This window comes from Capra hircus, chromosome 4 (genome assembly GCF_001704415.2).
Source record: "Capra hircus breed San Clemente chromosome 4, ASM170441v1, whole genome shotgun sequence".
Lineage (NCBI taxonomy): Eukaryota > Metazoa > Chordata > Mammalia > Artiodactyla > Bovidae > Capra > Capra hircus.
The window spans coordinates 37,626,844-37,635,346 of record NC_030811.1 but is presented as its reverse complement, the minus strand read 5'-3'; positions in this window follow the sequence as shown (position 1 = coordinate 37,635,346).

Here is an 8,503-nt window from a genome sequence, read left to right as displayed (position 1 = left end):
TGCTAGTTTTGGCTGTACAGCAAAGTGAATCAGACATACGTATCCATATATATCCTCTTTTTTGGATTTCCTTCCCCTTTTCGGCCACCATAGTGCATTGAGTTTCCTCTGCTATATAGGGTTCTCATTACTTATCTGTTAGTGTCTATAGTGTAGGTGTCAATCTCAGTCTCCAAATTCATCTCCCTTTCCCCCTAGAGGTCCATGCGTTTGTTCTTTACTTTTGTGTCTCTATTTCTGCTTTGTAAACAAGATCATCTCTACCAATTTGGGTTTCCCTGGTGGCTCATAGTGTAAAGAACCTGCCTGCACTGCAGGAGACTTGGGCTCGATCCCTGGATCAGGAAGACCAGTTGGAGAATGGAATGGCTACTCACTCCAATATTCTTGCCTGGAGAATTCCATGGACAGAGGAGCCTGGCAGGCTATAGTCCAGGGGAAAGCAAAGAGTCAGAAACAACTGAACGACTAACAATTTCACTTTCATACCAACTTAAGAAAGAGAGTTTTAAATAAATTGACTCTATAAAGTTTCCTGGTCCAAAGGAAAGACAAAACGAGCCTGGATGAAAAGAATGATCAAAGAAGATGGCATACTAAGAAGAACCTGAGCTCATCTCTTCCCATGGGCACACCTATATTACACCTATTTACAGAGAAACTGCTGATGAGGAAGACCCAAAGACTAGCAAAAAATATCTTCTACAAATAAAGATATGAAGAAGGAACTACAACAAGATGAGTAGAAGAGGCTAAGGAACAGTATAAACAAGACTCATAAGCCAGGGTAAGTGACCCACAAACAGGAGGGAAACAACAACCACAGAGTTTCTCCCCCAAAAACACAGGTGCCAAGTCCCACACAGGGCTCCCCAGCCTGGGGTCCTGTACTAGAGAGAGCATAATATTTGGCTTTGAAGGCAGGCAAGGCTTACTGTTGGGAGAGTCAGAGGTCTGTGGGATATAGACACCCCATTCACACAGGTTGCACACAAAATCTCATGAAAGGAGCCTGGGTGAGATTCACCTTCTGATGTTGGTGAGCTTTCTGGAGAGGCAGGAGGCAACTGGGGCTCACCCACAGGACATAGATACTGGCAGTGGCCATTTTGGGAAACTAGTTCTACCACAGGGACACCGGTCCTGGCAAGTGTCACTGTGGAATCCTGCCTTTAGCTTATTAGTGTCTGGACACATAAGGCTCTCAACTAACTTTTCAGGAGAAAATCAGCAGGCAAGAAGAGAGTACATATTTAAATAATGAAAGGGGAAAACCTAACAACCAGGAATACTCTAACCAGGAAAGCTTTCATTCAGATATGATGGAGATATCAAAAGTTTTATAGACAAGAGAATGATAAAATAATTCAGCCCCACCAAACCAGCTTTACAAGAGATGATACAGGAACTTCTCTAAGCAGCAAAGAAAAGGCCACAACTAGAAATACGCAAGTTAAGAAAGGAAGAATCTCATTGGTAAATGCAAATATACAGTAAAGGCGGTAAATCAAGCACATATAAAGGTGTTAGGAAGGTTAAAAGATGAAAGGAGTAAAATCATCTATATCCACAATAAGCAATTAAGGAAATGAAAAAGAAAAAGACACAAAAGAGGCTAAAAACACAGTAAACATGAGGGTGTGGAGTAAAAAGGAAAGGTTGTTTAAATGTGCTTGAGCTGAAGAGATAAGCAGCTTAAAATATTGTCTATATAGATTTCTACATATAAATCTCATGGTAGCCACAAACCAAACATCTATAATAGACACACACAAAAGAGAAAGAAACCTTGACAACACTAAAGACAATAATTAAATGACAGGGAAGACAGCAAAAGGAGAAGCAAAGATCAAAACCGAATCTTTGGAAAACTCCACAAAACAATTAATGAAAAGGCAATAAGTACATACATATCAATAATTACTTTGTTTATTTTACTCTGTATTTATTTGGCTTGTTTAATCACTCTGTTTATTTACTTTGTTTATTTTACTCTGTATTTATTTTCTGGGTCTCAGTTGCAGGATGTGGGATCTAGCTCTCTATCTAGGGATCAAACCCAGACTCCCTGCATCGGAAATGAGGAGTCTTAGCCACTGGACCACCAGGGAATTTCCCTCTATAATTACTTTAAATGTAAATAGAATAAGCAAGCCAATCAAAAGACATAGTGCAGCTTATAAATATATTTATAATCCATAATATTGTATTGATATCTATATATTTGCAAGGAAGAAATCTAGAAATTAAGACACTGTATGATAAGACTTGTTGGTCCTGGTAGTATGATCACAGGCATTTTTATTTTCACCTTTATCCTATTTGTCTGAATCTCCTCAATAAGCATCTTTCCCAGCACGTCCCACTTAAGAGCTGAGTGAATTTTGTTGATTCACATCACTCCACGTTTTTCCTGAGGAAAACCCCATCTTCCTGATCTATTAAATCAGAATGACCAACATCAATATCAATATCATGGGATGGCTGTAAGATGAAAAACATTTAGAAAAATAGCCTAACAAATAGAAAGTGCTTGTTAATATTTGCTACCATAAAAGTCAATGTTTATTAAACATGCAATATTTGAAAATACTATGCTAAGGAAAAGTGTTCATGAACTAGCTCCTGGGCAAATAGAAACCATTTTCATTCTACAGAAATCAAGACTCCTCCATGGCTCCTTCACATTCATGCCAAATAACCTTCCAGTGAGCACTAGCTTCATTTTTGAGATCGGCAGGGCCAGTGGGAAAACCAGAGGAAACAGGAGACTCAGGCCCTATGAGCCCAAAGACCCGCTAGACCATCCACTTCCTTCCCCTTCTTGGTTCAGGCCACACCCTTCTACTGATTTGAGGCATCTAGCCACCAGGTCCCCCCACCTTCCTGCCTTCTCTTTGAGCACACAGCTCAGCAGACAGGATGTCACCACTGGAAGCATTCACATTTCACTTTAGATGAATGAGCAAAGAAATTCTTGGATATTCCTTACATTATCAGAAGTTCATTAGAAATTCTCTTCTTTTACTTGCAGCTGGACTTGGGTTATCAAAAGTGGAGCAGGCCCAAATCTCCCTTTCCACAGAAGTAAAGAAAAGTATTGACATACATTGCAAGACAGAGAGCACAAATTTTGAGTCAGAAACTGTTTACTGGTACTGGCAGAAAAGGAATCAGGCTTTGGAGCATCTGGTTTATGTGATCTCAACCACAACTGCAGCTCGAAATCAAGTAGATGGGAAGAACAAAATCGAGGCAAGAAAAGACGCTCGAATGTTCACTTCCACCCTTACGGTAAATTTTGTAGAAAAAGAAGATGTGGGCATTTACTGCTGTGCTGGCTGGGACTCACAGTATAGAACTGTGGAGACAATCCACACAAGATCCCCTCCCCGGATCTGTGCCCACCCACATCCTTCCCACCAGCAGCAACCACACACCAGTTCTCCACCTGGGCTCCCTGCCTCACCCCCACCTCATCTGCAGCACTTTCTGAGCTTTCTAGGAAGTCATCTTGGATCACGCTTGCACATGACCTTCCAGCAGACCCCCAAAGCTGTGCTTCCAAAGCTTTTTGTTTTTACACTGTATTTCACTGAATTGAAATCTTGTCTGAGGGCACACAGGCTGTGCTACCGTTCATCATCTCCCAATCCAGAGACTTCTGTATGTGGGCAAGCTTCAGGTTGAAAGAGGGTATTACCACGTGCCATTATTACGACATATACTTAAGACAGAAATGCTGTAGTGTAAGTGTAATTAATCTGTTTCACAACTAAAATGAAAGTGTAGAGAATTTAACTGTAATGATTAGCCTAAGACAAGAAGTCCATGTTGATGCTCTGGACTATGAGATCACACTGAAATGTTTAAGAACTGCAATTCTTTAAGTGAACACTAGGATAGTGGGGCAGATGAGGGATGAAACAAAGTGCACCTTTTTGGGGGACGTGAGGAAAATGATTCTGCCATCAAGATGTCATCAGAATAGAGCTCTGGATCATTGGGGTGGTTGGATGAGCTCACCATCCTTGGTTACCTGGATTCTGCTTGTGGAAGAATAGAAAGTGTGACTTCCCTGCTGGCCCTGTATTTAGAACTCACTATTCCACTGCAGGGGGCATAGTTTGATCTCTGGTTGGTAATGAAGATCCCTCATTGGCCTATGGTGAGGCCCCCCAGAAAAGAAGAGAGAGTATCTGCCAAGAACAAAAGAGCTAACTTTGGTTTGTGTGTGTGTGTGTGTGTGTGTGTGTGCTGTGTGAATGAATTCTCTATCAGTGTTTTCAATGCTTTCCATATGTTAGATCCTTTATGCTGCACTATTTATAGTTTTTTTTCTCTTATCACGAGACAGATTTGAATCATGAGGAAAATGAAATACCAGGTAGTACAGTCACTTGTTGACAAAAGTCCGACAAAGGTCCATCTAGTCAAGGCTATGGTTTTTCCAGTGGTCATGTATGGATGTGAGAGTTGGACTATAAAGAAAGCTGAGCGCTGAAGAATTGATGCTTTTGAACTGTGATGCTGGAGAAGCCTCTTGAGAGTCCCTTGGACTGCAAGGAGATCCAACCAGTCAATCCTAAAGGAAATCAGTCCTGACTATTCACTAGAAGGACTGATGCTGAAGCTGAAACTCCAATACTTTGGCTACCTGATGTGAAGAACTTCTTGGAAAAGACCTTGATGCTGAGAAAGATTGAAGGCAGAAGGAGAAGGGGACGACAGAGGATGAGATAGTTGGATGGCATCACCGACTCGATGGACGTGTGTTTAAGCAAGCTCTGGGAGTTGGTGATGGACAGGGAAGCCCAGCATGCTGCAGTCCATAGGGTTGCAAAGAGTTGAACATGACTGAGTGACTGCACTTAACTGAGTTCAGTCCTTACCACAAATTTCATAGAAAAAGATGTGGTCATTGAGCACAATGCTGTTGGGACCCACAGCACTAAAGATGCCCACACAGAGCAACAACTGCCTCTTCTGGGACTCTGCCCCATCGTAGTCTTCTCACAGGAGCAAAGTCAGCTACTTCCTGCCTGGGCTTCCAGCCTCTGGCTCACCATCTCTGCTGCCTTCATGAGAATTCCAAGAGAAAACCTTGGCTTGTGTTCATGTATCAGGACTCACCTTGAGCAGCAAGCATTTCTGACCATGATGTTCTCAAATCTTTCCTAATGAACTAAAGTCTCGTCTGTGAATGACTGGACATGGGCTTTATTTATTATGTCACCATCCAGAGTTTTCCACTAACTGTGAATAGTTCAGGCTGAAGAAAGGAATCATTGTGTACCGGGATTGCTAGGCATGGTACATATATATTACCACACATAATTATCACAGCTCTCCTGCCTGGTAATCATTATCTGTCCATTTTACAGATAAAGAAGTGAAATCTTGGACAGTTAAAATGATTGGCCAGAGATAAGAAGTCTGTGCTTTTTAAACTGGACTGCAAGGCTATCCTGAAAATTTAAAGATCATAATTCTATATAACAAACAAAATACTTGAGGTAAATTTGGGATGGAGCAAGTGTCTTTTTCTGTGGGAGGAGGAAGATGGTTCCTCCTCTCACAGGCAGGGATGTGCCAGCATGATGTCCTCAGAGTAGAGGGCTGAGCCACTGGGGCCAACAGATGAACCCTCCATATTGTGAGTAGGAAGAAAGCTACCTCGTATCTGTTTATAAAGAAAGAGAGAAGATGGTCCAAGAGAAGAACAGCTAATAATTTTGTGTGTGAGAGAATTCTTTATTAGTGTTGTCAATTTTTTTGCACATATATATGAAGCCCCTTAACCTTCATGACAAAACGTGAGACTTCTGTTATTATTATAAAGCCCATTGACTCATGAGGAAAATGAAACCCTATGTGTCTCAGGAACTTGTTCAAGTCACACAGCTGGTACTTGGCAGAATAGGGTTGGATCCAGGGTATGTAGCTCTGGAGTCTGTCTTCCTTATTCTAAGGAGATAAAAAGACGTGCCATGTGTCATTCCTACCTCCATGGAGAAACAAAACTCACCTTTGTGGAACATTCACTGGCACAGTTTACTATTTTATGCTGAATCTGGTGAGCAGCATTTGAATCATTAGCAGTCTTCAAAGAATACATGAAATACCAATGTTATCATTTTATTTTTCAAAGTATTCGAAAACAGTAAAAATTCTATTGTTTTGTTATGCCACCTCTCAAATCATTGTGAAACAAAGGAGGACTACTTTGCAATCCACACTTCTTATACAGCACATACCAGGCACCCCGTGGATATCACTTTGCATCTATGCCATGAGTATTCCCTTATTAATTCGATAATTTCCAAGGTCACGGCAACATAGTCATCCGCATGACCCCCTCTACTTAAGACTCTAGTTCCATTTCTAATTCAGGGAGGCCTTTGAAATAAAAAAAGAGGGGACTCACAGGAAAGACTGACATAAAATCAGTCTGTCAGCCTTTCTCCTTCTACCTACCTCTGATGAAGGTAATCTTTTGTGATTGCCTGTCCAGTTAATTTCTGTCGATCGGATACACTCAGTGCAGGCTGCAGTTGATTTCTTGAAACTAAATAGGGCACTGTTGCTTAACTAAACTTTGAACACAAGTTAAGATAGAAACTCAGATCTGAGAGAAACAAATGGTCTGAGACCATAAGCCCTTTTGAGACAGGCACTTGAACGCAAGCTTGTCAACTTCTGCTCCCTTCTTCACATGATGGCTCATTGAGTAATTAAAAGCACCCCATAAAGCAGCAATGGGATGTCCATAGCAGGGCCCTCTGTATCAGATCTTAGAGGAGAATTCTTCAGCAGCTTCTTACATGTCAGGATACATGGTGAATAACAGGGAAAGATTTACACTGTGTTCAAATGATAGAAAACTATGCAGCCATTGTAAACAACGTTTTCAGTAGTTAAGAATCCACCTTCCAATGCAGGGGACAAGGGGTTAATTCTTGGTCAGGCATCTGAGATTCCACATACTGTGGGGCAACTACAGAACCCGTGTGGCCAAAACTATAAATAAAGAAACAAATTTAAAGTTAAAAAATGTAACATAAAAAAAGAAATGTATGCAGGCAAGGTGCACCTGTGGAAGGTGAGGCAAAAGAAGCTTAAATAATTCAGCCCATGTCAGATGGGGTAAGTGATATTGGAAATGGTTTAATTTTCTTTAGTCATTAAAAATAACTATTAATAATTAAACATAATATCTCATTTAAAACTATGTTGCTGGGGATTCCCTGGTGCCTCGGTGGTAAAGAATCCCCCTGCCAATGCCGGGTTCCATTGCTGATCTGGGAAGATCCCACATGCCACGCAGTAGCTAAGCCCGTGTGCCACAAACACTGAGCTTGTGCTCTAGAGCCTGAAAGCCACAACTACTGAAGCCCATGCTCCCTAGAGCCCGTGGTCTGCAACAGAAGAAGCCACCACAATGAGAGGTCCGCACGCCACAACTAGAGAGTAGCCCCCGCTCTCAGCAACTAGAGAAACGCCCGAGCAGCAATGAAGACGCAGCATAGCCAAAAATAAATAAATAAATAAAATTACATTTAAAAAGCTGTGCTGCTTACAATCATAAGATAACTGAACAAGAATATAAAGCTAAAAATGCAAATTCCACTTAAATGTATATTTATATAAATAATACCCATTAGTCCGATCTCTAGCCATAAAAATGCAGAGAAATTTTCAAAGTAAATGATCTGTGCTTTTTTGTTCTCTTTGCATCTTATTTTACCCATTTCCTTTAATAAATAATGGTTGCTTTTGGGAGTTACCACATTTACTAGCTCCACGTCATTTTAAATGAGTCTGTTTGCCACGGTTCTCCTTTGTCAAATGGAAATATTCATAACAGCTACCTCCCAGGATAGTGAAGAAGATTAAATAAAATAATATGAGAACATTTAGAACCATGCCTGACGAATAGAAAGTCCTCAATACATACTAGATGGCATATTAATTTTAAAGGTTATCACTGCATATTCAACAGAACATTGCTTTTAAAATACTCCTGCATGTGACATAATGCTCATGAAACTGTTCTCAGGTCCAGGTTGAGTAGAAGCTGATTTCCACAGACTACTCTGTCTCAAAGATCCACAAGGAATTGCAATGTAGGCAACTGAAGGCACCCAGATTGTAAACAAACTGTGATTTCTCTGGATGGTCATTTGCATGGTGACATCTCAATTAATTTAAAAAAAGCCTCAAAAATATTCCAGTGCTTGTGTCTGTAGCATATTAAATCATGTCAAGAAGATGTTCTAATGTTTGATGGTTTTCTGTAGCATTACAGAAAAATAAGGGTCAGGTTTAATACACAAGCCCTGGATCACCAACCATTTACAGAAAGACAGACAAGGGAAAGAACACAGTAGGGATGTCTTCCTATTTCTGCAGCAACATTACTACAGAGTGAAATTTCAGGGAGATGAGCTGAGCAGCTATGAGAGTAGCCCCACCCTCAAGTGTACGCATTCATCTCTGGGTT